At 46.6% G+C, this 16807-nt stretch overlaps 1 protein-coding gene across 1 annotated transcript in view; it reads right to left on the bottom strand.

The window, feature by feature from the left end:
• The window catches only part of DLG2 (discs large MAGUK scaffold protein 2), a 4361751-nt gene that overhangs the window by 3380619 nt on the left and 964325 nt on the right, over positions 1 to 16807 (bottom strand). The gene's annotated exons all lie outside the window — the stretch shown is intronic.

The raw sequence follows: 16807 nt of genomic DNA, 5'->3' as shown, positions 1-16807 counted from the left end.
GACCTGGAAATCACCAGTGTCGCCTACCCTCCCCTCCACCCCCTCAGCCTTCCTAGCCATCCGAGTCAGAGGATTCCTCATCAGAAAGAGGTGGTGGATCACATATGTTACCCCTATACTTGCTCCATGCTCCCCACACTCTGACCCACTTTCGAGGACAACCCCGCCTGACAAAGACGGAGCGCTCAGCAAACATAGCCCTATCCATCTCCCTCTTCCATGTTGATAGCAACGGCATCTCCACCGCCCCCCAGTGTTGGGCTATGTTCCGTTTGGCCGTCATGTTCCCAAGCGTCACCCAGCCCTGCGCCTGACGATTGAGATCTGTGGGCTCCCATACATTCAAGAGACAACGCCTAGGCTCAGGCAGCAGCGACACCCCGCACACCTGTGACATCGTCCGCAGCACTCGCTTCCAGAATTGCTGGAGAACAGGACAGTCCCAGATCAGGTGATAGAAGTTTCCCTCCTCCCCGCAACCCCGCAGGCAGAAGGGATGCGGCGCTCTACCCAGTTTATGTAACAAGCTCCTGGTGAAGTATGAGCGATGTAAAATACGGAGCTGCACCAGCCGCAGCCTCGAGGGTATACCCGCCTCACGTGGCGAGGCCAGCGCCTCCCGCCAGTCCGGGTCATCAAAATCGCCGACCTCGCCGGCCCACCTCTCCCGCAATAGCCCCATAGGGTCTGGTAAATTGTTGATCAATTTACGGTACGTGAGGGACGTGGCCCTCTTAGGCATGTATTCGGTCAACAACCTGTCCTCTAGTGGGGATGCCTCCGGAACCTGCACACCTGGGGTTAACTGTGTGTACTGCTCGATTTTCCCGGCCTTCCGGTGTTATAGAGCGATCCATATGACTTCAGTCTCTTTCCATCCAAGTCTAAGGACTGGAGTAGTGAATAGGGCCTGTCTATTAGACACTTTTGACACAATCCCGTGCTCCTACCCATAGCTCAGGGCCTACACACATAGCCTAGGGGATAGATTCGGTAGCCTTGAGGATAACTTGCCCTATAGTGAGGGTATTTCATAGAGCTGTGTTGAATTCAGGCCTGGTAGGCCTTAAACGGGAGAGATATTATTCACTTCGACATGATCCTGTGTCCTTCCCCATAGATCAGGGTTTGCATACATATCCTAGGGGATAGATTCGTTAGCATTAGGGGTAATCTGTTCTGTAGTGAGGGTATCTAATGGAGCTGTGCTGCATTCAGGCCTGGTAGGCCTTAAACGGGAGAGACTCCATCTTTCCTCCTGCTCTGGCAGCTTGGGAAGTTTCTAGGTCATAGGCAGTGTTTTAGTTATGAGGTGTTATTCGCTCGGAGAGAACCGGTTCAGGCCGGCCCTTATCGAAGGATTGTATTTTTCTTCATGCCGAAGACACTACATCAGGCCGGCCGGCTGGGAAAGTGTCCTTGGTGCGGGGAGGTACAGGAATTTGGTGGGCGGCAGGTTTCGAGCTGGAAATTTTCATGAGAGAATGCACATCTATATTAGTGAAAGTCTGAGGCAGACACTTGCACTTGCTTCTAGACCATAGGCGGCATCTGGCCGTTAGCAGAAAAGCTATTACTTATTCCAGGGAAGACGGATGACGAACTCGAATCTAAAGAGGACAGAGTAGCCGACAGGGAAGAGGTTCCAGTGACTCGGAGAGGGAGAAGGGAGCAGACCCACAACTGTAGAGGGGTGACTTCCAGGCGAAGCCGAGGCATAGACGAGAAGGGAACCTAGATGACCATTGAGCACGGGCTACGTACCATAAAGGTGAAGTCGACCCCTTTTTCTTTAGAGTATACAACTTAACCTTTCACTTTCCTTGCAGGTTGTCTATATATATAATGTATTCTGCGAATGTGCATGTGGCATTTAAATAAAGTATTTAGCTTGTTGTACGTTAGCATGTGTTGTGTACTTTTGTATAGGAGGATAGCCTATTCTTTAGTCAGAGTTGCCTTAAAATGAACAGAGGTTAATCCTGGTCAGGTAAGTGGTAACTGGATGAGGGGGAAAACAAGCCCCTCGAACTAGAGAACAGGTTGTGCTCAACTAATAGTCTTTGTGTGATCTGATATATGGTAATCCCGATTCCCCTGTTGTGTACCACAGTAATAATAGGATGAGCTCGTGCTAAGGCTGCCGTGTAGGTAGGAGATTCTGGACCTGACTGAGGTCGCGAGACTGTGTGTGTTGCTGCCGAATGGGTAGGAGATTCTGGACCTGACTGAGGTCGCGAGACTGTATGTAGCTACCGGATGGGTAGGAGATTCTGGACCTGACTGAGGTCGCGAGACTGTGTGTGTTGCTGCCGAATGGGTAGGAGATTCTGGACCTGACTGAGGTCGCGAGACTGTGTGTGTTGCTGCCGAATGGGTAGGAGATTCTGGACCTGACTGAGGTCGCGAGACTGTGTGTGTTGCTGCCGAATGGGTAGGAGATTCTGGACCTGACTGAGGTCGCGAGACTGTGTGTGTTGCTACCGGATGGGTAGGAGATTCTGGACCTGACTGAGGTCGCGAGACTGTGTGTGTTGCTGCCGAATGGGTAGGAGATTCTGGACCTGACTGAGGTCGCGAGACTGTGTGTGTTGCTACCGGATGGGTAGGAGATTCTGGGCCTGACTGAGGCCGCGAGATCGTGTGTGTCGCTACCGGATGGGTAGGAGATTCTGGACCTGACTGAGGTCGCGAGACTGTGGGTGCTGAGATTGCGAGGCTGTGAGGTCTTGATATATATATATAATAGGAATTCCCTGTCCTTAGGTGGTACATATATATGTGCTTATTTAGGTGTAAAAAGGCCCTAGGGAGGGGGTAACGTTCTGTTTTGGGTCAGAAGGGCTCTGTAGAGCAGGTTCTACCCAATCCAAAAACCAAAGCAGAACATTTGGCGTCACGAACTGTTTACGTAACCTGTGTGCGTTGTGGTTGTCTTGTGTTTGCTTTCGGCGTGTGCGTGATTTTCTTTTTTGTATATTTGCGTGTATACTTTTTCTTTCTCTTTCTTTCTCTCTTCCTTTCTTTTCTCTGCGTTTCTTTTTCTTTCTTTTTCGCGATGTTTTCTAGGAAATCGAAATCTACTCTTAAATTGTCTGTTGATATTCCCGGATGGGATTCAACGCCTTATGGTGCCTTGGCCCGAGAGTGGGCTGATTCTACTGGTCTGAGTGAAAATTGGAATTCTTCTTTGGAGTCGGCGGAACCGGCTGACGTGATTACTTGTTTGCAGACGGCACCTGTCTTGAAGGGTGAGGAGGTTCCCGCTTTGGGGCGCAGAGGTTGGGTTATTCTGTCTGCGTATCGGATTCTGCATGAGAGGTTGCTGAAATTGCAGGTCTCTTTTAAGGATGCGGAATCACACCTTGTTGAGATTCAGAATTCTAACACTTTATTGCGGTGTCAAAATAAGTTGCTTTCCGACAAACTTGACACTTACCAAACGGTTGCCGAAAGGGCGGCTGTGCGGATTGCTCGTTATAAGTACAAGAACAGGCGTGGTCGTGTTTCGTCGCGTAAAGTGCGTCTGGTCGTGGCGAAAGCTGGACTGGATTGGAATCCTGATGAATGGGATGGTAATATCTGGGACTCGACTACGTCTTGTTCCTCGGGTGAGGAATGTGCTATGCATGAGCTTTCTCGTTCCCGTCCTGACAGTAAGTCTACTTCTCGCACCTCTGATGGTGCACCCCGTGATTGCGCTCGTTCTTCGGGCGGGATTGATACTTTTCACACTGACTGTCCCTCTACTCGTACTGCTCGGGCTCCTTGTGATGCTCGTCCCGTTGTTTCTGCGCACCCGGTTTTTCGTCGGAAGTTGCAGCAGTCTCCCAATGCTCCGCAGGGTGTTTCTTTGGACTGTTTGGAAGATTTTACCCAGCAAGAAATTAGTGATATTTTGCAACGCTTTCGGCAGCGGACTGGTGAGGCTTTGCTCACGTGGATGGTGCGCCTTTATGAACTAGGCGCTGCTGGTATTATGTTGGATACTGGCGATTGTTTGAAGTTTTGTTCTTTGAGTTTGGATTCTACTGTGCAAGATCATTTTCGTAACTATAATGGTGGTGGTCAAATTTCTTTGCTCCAATTGGCGACTGAAGGTTGCAATTTGAAGTATCCTACTGAATCTGACTGGCCTGTCAATGACAAGCCGTGGTATACCTTGCGTGATGCTGCGCAACGTCTTAAGGAGGAAGTGATGAAAACGGCTATTTTTCTGGGCACTGCTGACAGGTTGCTTGATGGGTTGTTGACTTCTTCGGTGCGGAATCGTATCATTCGCTCTTCTCCTGTTGCCTACAAGCAGGTCATGATGACTTTGTTGATTAACCAGACTGGTAATGTACTATCTACGGTGTTGGAGTCGGTACGCCAACTCGGTGAGTTGGGTGAGTGGTTTAAACCTGAACGTCAGTCCCGGTCTGACACTCGTACTCCTGGTGAATATAAATTTACTAGACGTGATATCTTTACTGGTCTTTTGGCTGATGGTGTGCGTCGGGAGGATATTGATGGTGAGACTACTGCTCGTTTGTGGGAAATGTTTCGCAAACGGGGCTTGGACCGGAAGGAGGGTGCCCGGCGTGTTCGGACGACTGAGTGTGATCGTGGTTGTTCTGATGGTAGCGGTGATGATGATCGCCGTGGGCGCTTTGATCGTCGTGATGATCGGCGTCCTGTACGTGATCTGTCCCCTCGTCGAGAGCGGGACAGGGAGAGAGAGGGGGAAAAGGAAAGGGGGAGAAATGATCATGCTTACAGCAGACGTAGAGATGATAGGGATCAATCCCCTGAATTGAGAAGGAGGGAGGATCGATACAGTTTGGCCGATCGAAACTCGCAGTGCAATGTAGAGGACAGGAATCCATTTCGTAATAGAGATGGATATGAACAGGAGGTACCGATACCTAAGAAACGTGAGAGTCTTTATCCTGATTTGTCCTGGTACACAGAATGCAGTAAGAATGACTAGGAAATAGGTCAAGCTCCGGTACACAGATGGGCTCACAGAGATAATAGACCCTATGTAGATATTGATATTTTTTGGAGACATCGTAATATCCAAAGGGCCCGAGCATTAGTTGATACAGGAGCGGAGCCCACTCTTATTCATGGAAAATCAAAGAAATTTACAGGGCAGCCTTTTACTATTACCGGATTAGGAGGAAAGGAAACCCCTGCAGTTCAAACTTTGCTTGAAATGAGAATAGGTAGAATCCCTAGAAAGGAATATTCTGTATTAGTGGTGCCACTTCTAGAATTCATAATTGGAATTGATATTTTGAAGGGAATGACATTGCATCTTGATGATGGGTGTTACCAATTTGGAACGACGCATTATATCTCGTCCAGACCTATACGGGTTGGTCGTTTAAGGATGCCCCCCATACAAGTTCCCCAGGCGACCAAAGTGGTTTGTCAGAAGCAGTATCGTATTCCGGGTGGTCATGAAGAGATTAGTACCACCATTCAGGAGTTGGTTGATGCAGGCGTTATAACTCCAGTTACTTCCGCTTGGAATAATCCTGTTTGGCCGGTGCGTAAAAGTGATAATTCTTGGCGCATGACTGTTGATTATCGAGAATTGAACAAACACACGCCCTCTTTGACTGCTGCAGTACCGGATGTTATCACCCTGATTGAAAGAATCCAAACACATCCAGGTACATGGTATGCGTCCATCGATATTGCTAATGCTTTCTTTTCTATTCCAATTGCCCCTGAGTGTCAGGAACAGTTCAGTTTTACGTGGAATGGGCGTCAGATGACGTTCAGAAGTCTTCCTCAGGGCTATGTGCATAGTCCTACGATTTGTCACCGGCTGGTGGCAGAACACTTGATTGAGGTACCAGTTCATCCCAAAATCCAGATATGTCATTATATTGATGATGTTTTGATCCAAGGCGAAACACAAGAGGATGTTCAGACACAATTAGATAGAGTCATTGAGTGTCTGCGTGGGAAAGGTTGGGAGATCAACCCGGACAAATTACAAGGTCCCTCTCAAGCTGTAAAATTTTTAGGTATTAATTGGCATGAGGGACACCGCGAGGTGATCCCTCAAGTTAAACAGAAAATTCTTGATATTTCGGTTCCGAGGAATAGGAAGGAAGCCCAAAGATTCATTGGTTTATTCGGTTTTTGGCGCCAGCATATTCCTCATTTGAGTCAAATATTGGCCCCTTTGTACCGAGTTACACGTAAAAAGAATGCATTTGAATGGGGTAAGCAACAGCAAGATGCATTTAGTCTGGCGAAAGAGGCAATTCAACATGCTATGGATCTCTGGCCTGTACGTGATGGTGATGTGGATTTGAATGTGTCTGTGCAAGGCCCTTATGCAAACTGGAGTCTGTGGCAGAAACAAGGCAGGTGTAAAGTACCATTAGGGTTTTGGACCAAAAAGCTACCTGATGCTGGTGAGCGTTATACACCCTTTGAGAAGCAGCTACTTGCTTGTTATTGGGCTTTAGTGGATACCGAGCAATTGACTTTGGGACATGACATATTCTTGCGTCCTGAAATTCCTATTATGCAGTGGGTTTTGAGTTCACCAAAAACTCATCGAATTGGGCATGCTCAGGAGGCGAGTGTGATTAAATGGAAATGGTACATACAAGACAGGGCACGTGTGGGTCCGAAAGGAGTTGCGTCTTTACATGAGCAAGTGGCACAAGCACCATCGACTGAGACTGAGAGTGAGTGTTCCGTGCCTTTAGAACAGGAGTCTCCTGTCAAGTGGGGTAGACCTTTTGATGATTTATCCGTCGAGGACAGGAACCATGTGTGGTTCACAGATGGGTCAGCAAAGTTTATTGGAACGACACGGCACTGGAAGGCGGTGTCTTATAATCCGATCACACAAAAACTGTTGAGCACAACTGGTGAAGGGAAGAGTAGTCAGTTTGCCGAGCTCTATGCCGTTTACCAAGTTTTGAAACAGGAGTTACCTGGCGTATGCCACATTTTCACCGATTCCTGGTCCACTGCCAATGGACTGGCTGTTTGGTTGCCGACCTGGCATTCCCATAATTGGAGGTTACACTCCAAAGAGTTATGGGGAAAAGAGTTATGGCAAGAGATTTGGGAAATGCTCCCACAGAGTACTGTTACCATCTTCCATGTGGATGCTCACACCCCAATAGACTCTCTTGACAAATTTTTTCATAATATTGCAGATGAGAAATCTAAAATTGCTGAGGCAGTGGTGGACAGACAAGATCCTGATATTGCGGGATTGGCGAAATGGGCACACCAGAAGGCAGGACACTTTGGAGAGAAGGCCACTAGCAGGTGGGCTGCTGATAGAGGAATTTATATTCCCCTGGATCTAATCAAAAATGTTATTCTACATTGTCCCGTCTGTCAGCATATCAGACAGCGTAAAGTACCTCAAATTGTTAGAGGTCATTTACATCGTGGGAAACTGCCCGCTCAAATTTGGCAGATTGATTACATTGGACCCCTTCCCATGAGTAGAAATTGTCAATATGTTTGTACAATTGTCGATACATATAGTGGTTTGCTGGTAGCTTTTCCATGTAAGCAAGCCACCCAGTTGAATACCATAAAGACATTAGAATTGATTATGATGTATTATGGTGTGCCATTCCAAATTCAATCTGATAACGCATCCCATTTCCGTGGAAGATTGGTACAGGAATTCTGTGTGGAAAATAATATTGAATGGATATTTCATATACCTTACTACCCGCAGGCCTCAGGCCTGGTGGAGAGATTGAATGGCCTGCTAAAGGATCAATTGCGTAAATTAACAGATGACAAGTATAAAAATTGGCGAGACTTTTTACCCCAAGCACTATTGATTCTGAATAATCGTCCTTTTTTAAATGCTGAATCTCCACTTATGCGTTTGTTTCCCCCAAAGGTTGAGACTATGCCTAATGTAATCAATGAAACTGTGATGTATTGGGAGATTACTTCCGGAGCTCTGGCTCCATGCAGAGCGACCCCAGGGTCGGCAGGCTTAGATTTGCATGCTATGGATGACACCGTTTTGGAAAGTAAAAATCGGGTCATCATTGCTACCGGTGTTGGTATTCATATACCACCGGGGAATTTTGGATTGATCGCCCCTAGATCGGGGCTGGCTGTAAAAGGCATCCAGGTTCTTGGAGGGGTCATTGACAGCGACTATCAGGGAGAGATTAAGGTACTTCTGCTAAATAGCAGTGAGAATGACTTGCTGATACACCGCACCGACCGGGTGGCTCAATTACTCATTATGCCTGTTTTCAGTGGTGAAATAATGAAAGGCACTGCCCCAATTTTGCTAACTGTACGAGGCCAGAAAGGCTTTGGCTCTACGGATAACCCTGGGGCCAAGGTTTGGGTGCAATCGCCTAAGAATCCCCCTGAACAAGCAGAGGTTATTGCCACCGGTCAGGATAATACCATTTTGGTTATGAGGCCAGGGAAAGATAGCTGGGAAGCTGTCCCAGCTGATAAATGTTATTTACGAGAATGATTAATGCCTGTATTTGGTTCTTTTTCAGATCATTCTTTGGATTGTTGCTGCAGGATGTGTCGGTACTGGACACCGTTCGGACTACTTCGGAGAGAGAAGGGATCCCATCAACCCGGGATGAATTGGGAACTAGAGTGTTGCATTCCTTCAATGCGTGGGATTCGTCATCGAACTTTTGGACGCTCCTGGCGAAAAGAGTGACTGATGCCCCTCACTTCTGTTTGACACCGATGAGATCTGTGCACGATATCCTGGCGACCTGCCTAGTTGCTGTCCCCGCCTCGCTGGATACTTTAATAAGCATCTTCAACATTTCAAAGGCTCGTCCGAATATTATTCTGGGTGATTTTGCTACCCATGCATATTGTCCTTTGTGTACTGAACTGCCGAATGAGCAACTCCCCATCCAATCCCAAATAACTACGTATAATATTACACAAGGCGACCTATGTTTTTTCCTCACATGTAATCCTAATGCAATTTCTGAATGTCTACGTCTCAAGTTAAGAGGCGCCACCTCTCTCACATCTCATGAACGAACTTTGTGTTTCCAGAGGACACCGACGAAATGTATCTCAGTCCAGAACAATATGACTTGCAATAGTTTAGTAGTTACCCCCAGTCACTATCGTGCGATGTTGCTACCTGCCGGATGGCTTTTCTCATGTGGTAATACTTCCTGGCCCTATGTCCCCGCAAACATTTCCGGCGGCCCGTGTGCCATTACTAGGTTAAGTTTGTTGATGTTTTCTTCACATCCAAATGCCAACTCTCGTGTGCTTCGAGATACAGTACTGTTACAGGAGGATTGTGACTCATCTTTGCATTTATATTCCAAGTCTGAATATCTTAGTCTAGCTGTTTCAATTATTGGTGTCCCTGCCTTGGCGGTTTACAATGCCAAATCCATTGGGAAAATGGCTTGCTGGATGGTCAAATCTATTAATCATACTTCTACAGTCTTATCTGACTTGCTATTAGACGCCCAGGGTGAACGTAGAGCCATCTTGCAAAATAGAGCAGCCATTGATTATCTTCTGCTTAAACATGGACATGGCTGCTCTGACTTTGAAGGTCTCTGTTGTTTTAACTTATCTGATCATACACAATCCATTCGTGCACATATAGATAAATTGCATGATTTAACTAATGAAGTTAGGAAACACATTGATCAGGGCTGGTTTGACTGGCTCTTTAATTGGTTGCCGGACATGCATATGCTACGCCACACATTAGGTGGCATTTTGATTGCTCTTGCTGTTTTAATTTCTATCTGTTGTTTTATTCAGTGTATCCCTTCACTGCTTCAATTCTGCACATCTGGTACTAGACATAGATCGGTTAGTTTTGTTTCATATTATTCTTCCACAGATGTTAATTCCATTTAGTATGTATAATAGACTGAAGTCAAGGGTGGAATGTACTGCTCGATTTTCCCGGCCTTCCGGTGTTATAGAGCGATCCATATGACTTCAGTCTCTTTCCATCCAAGTCTAAGGACTGGAGTAGTGAATAGGGCCTGTCTATTAGACACTTTTGACACAATCCCGTGCTCCTACCCATAGCTCAGGGCCTACACACATAGCCTAGGGGATAGATTCGGTAGCCTTGAGGATAACTTGCCCTATAGTGAGGGTATTTCATAGAGCTGTGTTGAATTCAGGCCTGGTAGGCCTTAAACGGGAGAGATATTATTCACTTCGACATGATCCTGTGTCCTTCCCCATAGATCAGGGTTTGCATACATATCCTAGGGGATAGATTCGTTAGCATTAGGGGTAATCTGTTCTGTAGTGAGGGTATCTAATGGAGCTGTGCTGCATTCAGGCCTGGTAGGCCTTAAACGGGAGAGACTCCATCTTTCCTCCTGCTCTGGCAGCTTGGGAAGTTTCTAGGTCATAGGCAGTGTTTTAGTTATGAGGTGTTATTCGCTCGGAGAGAACCGGTTCAGGCCGGCCCTTATCGAAGGATTGTATTTTTCTTCATGCCGAAGACACTACATCAGGCCGGCCGGCTGGGAAAGTGTCCTTGGTGCGGGGAGGTACAGGAATTTGGTGGGCGGCAGGTTTCGAGCTGGAAATTTCCATGAGAGAATGCACATCTATATTAGTGAAAGTCTGAGGCAGACACTTGCACTTGCTTCTAGACCATAGGCGGCATCTGGCCGTTAGCAGAAAAGCTATTACTTATTCCAGGGAAGACGGATGACGAACTCGAATCTAAAGAGGACAGAGTAGCCGACAGGGAAGAGGTTCCAGTGACTCGGAGAGGGAGAAGGGAGCAGACCCACAACTGTAGAGGGGTGACTTCCAGGCGAAGCCGAGGCATAGACGAGAAGGGAACCTAGATGACCATTGAGCACGGGCTACGTACCATAAAGGTGAAGTCGACCCCTTTTTCTTTAGAGTATACAACTTAACCTTTCACTTTCCTTGCAGGTTGTCTATATATATAATGTATTCTGCGAATGTGCATGTGGCATTTAAATAAAGTATTTAGCTTGTTGTACGTTAGCATGTGTTGTGTACTTTTGTATAGGAGGATAGCCTATTCTTTAGTCAGAGTTGCCTTAAAATGAACAGAGGTTAATCCTGGTCAGGTAAGTGGTAACTGGATGAGGGGGAAAACAAGCCCCTCGAACTAGAGAACAGGTTGTGCTCAACTAATAGTCTTTGTGTGATCTGATATATGGTAATCCCGATTCCCCTGTTGTGTACCACAGTAATAATAGGATGAGCTCGTGCTAAGGCTGCCGTGTAGGTAGGAGATTCTGGACCTGACTGAGGTCGCGAGACTGTGTGTGTTGCTGCCGAATGGGTAGGAGATTCTGGACCTGACTGAGGTCGCGAGACTGTATGTAGCTACCGGATGGGTAGGAGATTCTGGACCTGACTGAGGTCGCGAGACTGTGTGTGTTGCTGCCGAATGGGTAGGAGATTCTGGACCTGACTGAGGTCGCGAGACTGTGTGTGTTGCTGCCGAATGGGTAGGAGATTCTGGACCTGACTGAGGTCGCGAGACTGTGTGTGTTGCTGCCGAATGGGTAGGAGATTCTGGACCTGACTGAGGTCGCGAGACTGTGTGTGTTGCTACCGGATGGGTAGGAGATTCTGGACCTGACTGAGGTCGCGAGACTGTGTGTGTTGCTGCCGAATGGGTAGGAGATTCTGGACCTGACTGAGGTCGCGAGACTGTGTGTGTTGCTACCGGATGGGTAGGAGATTCTGGGCCTGACTGAGGCCGCGAGATCGTGTGTGTCGCTACCGGATGGGTAGGAGATTCTGGACCTGACTGAGGTCGCGAGACTGTGGGTGCTGAGATTGCGAGGCTGTGAGGTCTTGATATATATATATAATAGGAATTCCCTGTCCTTAGGTGGTACATATATATGTGCTTATTTAGGTGTAAAAAGGCCCTAGGGAGGGGGTAACGTTCTGTTTTGGGTCAGAAGGGCTCTGTAGAGCAGGTTCTACCCAATCCAAAAACCAAAGCAGAACACTGTGTCGTCAGGGCATGTTTCATCTGTAGGTAGCGGAACCATTCTGAGGGAGCCAGCTCATATTGTTGTTGTAAGTGAGCGAATTGGACCACCTCCCCTTTGTTCACCACGTCGCCTATCACCGAGATCCCGATGGCGTCCCAAGCGTCAAAGCCCCTGCTGTCCCTCAGGCGTCCCAGTCGTTTTGTATCCCAGAGAGGCGTAAGCTGCGTCAAGACTCCCCGCCAACCCAGCCTGGCCTGCGCCGCATGCCAGATAGACACAGTCTGTCGCAGAGGGCCGATCAGCTGCGGGGCCAACCGGGCGTCATAGAGTGGAGTTAGCAGACCCCTTTCACCCAGTATATCCCTATCTGCCTTAAACGCGGGGTCTGACTGAGGCGCATGGAGCCACTGGTTGATCACCTTAAGCTGCGCCGCCCAATAATAGAGCTGTATATCTGGGAGCGCAATGCCCCCGTCGTACCACCCACGGACTAGTTTTGCTTGTGCGATGCGCGCTGGTTTGTTGCCCCAGAGGAGGTTGGAGACCTGCGCTGCTACCGCGCGGAAGTAGGTCGGCGGCACCGGGTATGGAGTATTTTCCAGCACATAAAGAAACCGCGGTAGGCCCATCATTTTATAGAGCGCCGCTCTCCCCACCAGGGTCAAGGGCAACGTTCCCCAGTGCCGAACATCCTGCTTGAGGCGGTCCAATTGAGGGCTTAAGTTGAGCCTGTAAAAATCCTGTTGCTCCCGTGTAATGTGCACCCCCAGGTATTTGAACGACTCCTCCGCCACCTGTATCTGGCAGCCCTCCGACAGCTGAGGGGGGGGGCCCCGCAGCACCAGGAGGACCGACTTCGACCAGTTTATCGTGTAACCGGATGCCCGGCCGAACACCTCGCAGATGTTAAGCAACGTTAGGATAGAGCGCCTAGGGGAAGATAAGTAGAGCAGTATATCATCCGCGTAGAGGGAGACGCGGTCTTCCCAGCTCGGCGACCAGCGGAGGCCCCGCATCATAGGCTCCCACCGTATCCAAGTCGCGAGAGGCTCGAGCACAAGGGCGAAAAGCAGCGGCGAGAGCGGGCAGCCCTGACGTGTACCCCGCCCCAGGGGAAAATCCTCCGACATATGCCCGTTGGCCGCGACATGGGCCAGCGGCTTGGTGTAGAGGAGTCGGATCCAGGCACAAAATTTCGGCCCGAACCCCAGATGTGACAATACCGCGAAGAGAAAGGGCCACTCCACCATATCCAATGCCATGCGGGCATCAAGGGATAGAATGACAGCTGGTTCTTGCAAGACCTGTGTTTTGAGTTAAAAGTTTCTCTTGGACCTTATGGTCATTAGTACAATGAACCAATTGGTCCCTGATAAGGGAATCAGTTAAAGGTCCAAAATCGCATGCTGCTGACAACCCTCTTAAGGCAGCTATATATGATGTAACATTTTCACTTTTACCCTGCACTCTGTTAAAAAATGTAAGCCTTTCCAGCACCAATTTGTTTAATGCAGTCAAAAATGCATCTTTATCCAACTGTCCCTCAGCCTCTCTGTTATCAATATTTCCCTGATCTGATAAATCCTCATATACACTTCCTTGTATCCCTAATTGTGTAATAATATATGTTGCTTCCTCACTGAGGATTTGTTTTCCCCCAATAGCAATTAGATATGAATGGAAAATTTTAACCCATCTATCTCAAGAAATGTCTGGTTCTCCTTCATCGTTTAAAAAACACACTTGTGGTAGGAGCTTGGTCTCATGTTTTCGATACTTGTCCAGCTCTGGAAACCTTTTGGGGATAATTATGTAGCTTTATGAGCCAAAGAGCTTGGGAAAAGGGTGACACCAGATCCATTATTAGTACTCTTTGGTTATTCAGGAAATAGTTTGGCATTATAGAAGAGTGAACACAAATTAATATTTATATCTATTTGAATTACACATTCACGGATTTCAGAACTCTGAATTCGGCAAGGTGACCTCTGTTTATTCAATTGGCAACTAAAATGGCTAGGGTAAGACATTTTGAATATCTATATGCTAAAAAGAATAATCAATTGAGGGGATTTTTACACAAGCACTTGCACTTTAATTGTACTTATGCACTTTTTCCTATTAGAATGTAAGGATAGGGCTTGTTACGTGTTAAGCTGATGGCTATTTCACTTTATTTATTCACACATTTCCACGAGGAATGATTAGAATAAGATCCTCTAAACAGTCAATCAGGAGCTGCCAGTAGCTTGCAGACATCTTCAGAGTAGCTCACAACCTTGAGTTCATTATAAATAAGCACAAGGACATATTTTCCTTTGAAAATTAAGGGAAGGTTGTGTCTATTTATTATTATTATTATCGGTCTGCTGATAGTAGGGCCCGACAATGAGCAGTAAGCCTGAATGCTTCATTCTTTGGAATTAAGTAGAAGAAACAGTGTATGGTTAGTCATACCTATGCTTATATCTGTATCATTGCACTATCCTCTTGGTTGTACGTGGTATGATTCTTTTGCTCTTTGGAAAAACTCAGGAGTATATAAGCACAATTAGCTTTGCATGAGGATTTATAAGCCAGGGACTATAGAACTTTAGTATCTTACATCTTTGTACTGTGTATAAATGGTTTGTCTTTTGGAAGCTCAGAAAAGGAATAGTTTTATGTTAAGCCATATTTATGTTTACATATATAACAACTGCGTGTTTTAAATCCATATGTCCGTTTGTTGCATTGCTCTTTTTCAAAATGATTGAGTTGTAGTGCCACCAAAATAAACCACCCTTGAGACAGGAAAAGAAGCACTGTGTCTGCAGAGTGAGGCAGGAAATATCATCCATATTGAACCTCATTCTTGACTGGCCTTAATATTCTTATATCTTGGCACACCATTTTTTCCTACCAGTGCTACCTGACTTCAGTACTTTGTAATTTGAGGAATACGTCCTCATCCTTTAAGGCTCATCACTCAAGGTGTGCACTATCTTTCTTCCTATCTTACCCAACAAATATACACCCACAGGGCCGGGTTTACTAAACTTTGATGGAATGCAGCAAGGGAAGTGGCTGCACTGTGTTGTGTCAAAGTGAGAGAAAATAAATGTGCCATATTTACTAAGATACGGCACAGTTCTGCTCTCTTGTAGGTCTGGTGCACTTCTGGCTAATTAGCACCTATGCAGGCACCCTTGGGCTATGTCGCAAGGGTGCCTGAGTTGTGGTCAGAATAGCTTTTGTGCAGGAAGGGATATCTTCCTTCACAAAAACTATTCTTAGAGGCTTATTTCTATTTGCACATGTGCTGTATCCTGCAGCAAACATACAAAGAGGAAGCAACAAGGGGAAATAACAATATATCTTCTCGTTAGGCCAGCCTCTGGTAGGTGCACCAATATCTTGCAAACCCATGTTGACTGACTTTAGTAAATATGGGTTTGTGAAAAAATACATGGGTGGATGCACTGGAACGCTCATGCTCCACCCATGTAGCACTTCCACGATGCAACATCAGACAAGGCAGCATTTTTAACAGAGCTTACTTTGCATCTTACGTTCCTGATTTCATTCACATTGCTTGGTGGTTACGCTCCCTGATCAATGAGTATTGTCAGAATCCCATTCAGAGAGCCACAGGGCAAGCGGGAGCTACTAGGCCCAACTGTGGGGGTTGAGGCCTTGTACTTCTGATGTCATTGGGCCTGAGCTACTATGGATCCTGAGCAACTGGACCTTTAGCACTTGACTCTCAGTGGCAGTGCGAGGTGAGCAGTCCACGACTTCTCTTGGGGGAGGTAGACAAAAGGGAAAAACACAGGCTCAAAATATGTTCAGTAGCAGCAATCCATGATTGTCCAGTCAAATACTTGCTTTTATGAAAAAAGGAGTATTTAAATACCAACACAAAGTAAAATACGGCTTTCACTAACAATACACACTGAGGCCCTGAGGTCAGGGCTCTAGCGTTTCAATAGACAGTCCCTGAGTCCTACTCCCTTCTTGCTAGAAGTAGTGGTTATTCCCCATTCACTATAGGCAACATTCAGATTGAGCCATATTAGTAGCATGAGTCTCAGGAGGCTAAATGTGCTCTCGCTGTAGGATTTTTCTCCCCAAATTATCCTTATTATGTGAGCAGGAGTTATTGTATAAAAGTTGTAACTGCCTCTGTGTTTTTTACTTGGCAGTAAATTAAGCCCTTATTCAACATCTTCAGATCATCAAGAATGCACAGCTCATCTCTTGGGGCATTTGCCCAAACACACCCTTATCTTGACCCTTCTTCACTGGCTATTCAGTTCAAGGCTCTCTGTTTTGTCTACAGAGCATTGACGGTACTCGCCTGATCAATCTTCATGCCCTAACTTTTTTATATTCTCCTGTGAAATGTCTGCGCTGTTCACATTGGCATGTGGCCCAGCTTCCCAGAGTTAAAGAAGCCAGGTGGGGTATGTTCACTTAATTACTTGGCAATGAAATGGTGGAATTCTCTTCCTCTCCAATTGACCTCCTTCCCTACAGAGATTGGATTTAAAAAATTCATCAAAATCTGGCCTTTTTCACAAACACAGTATTCACGTTGCGGATAAAAGGCTATGGATTTAAGGTACCACTGGCCTACTCTTCTGCAGTTTCTTTAGCGTTTGCACACCCAGGTTGGATCGCTATGCACTCTACAAATTGCATAAATAAACAATAGAATTAGTAAAGCAGAAGTACCAAAATTACTCTGATTACTCCAGCATAATTGAAATTCCACCCAGGGATACTCCTCACATCTCGTTTCAGACATTTAATTTCCTGGATCTCCCACTTGACCTTGCTTCCTCCATTGCACT

This window comes from Triturus cristatus, chromosome 8, assembly GCF_964204655.1.
Source record: "Triturus cristatus chromosome 8, aTriCri1.1, whole genome shotgun sequence".
Lineage (NCBI taxonomy): Eukaryota > Metazoa > Chordata > Amphibia > Caudata > Salamandridae > Triturus > Triturus cristatus.
The sequence above is the reverse complement of the archived record's forward strand: the minus strand, read 5'-3'. Positions and strand labels throughout refer to the sequence as shown.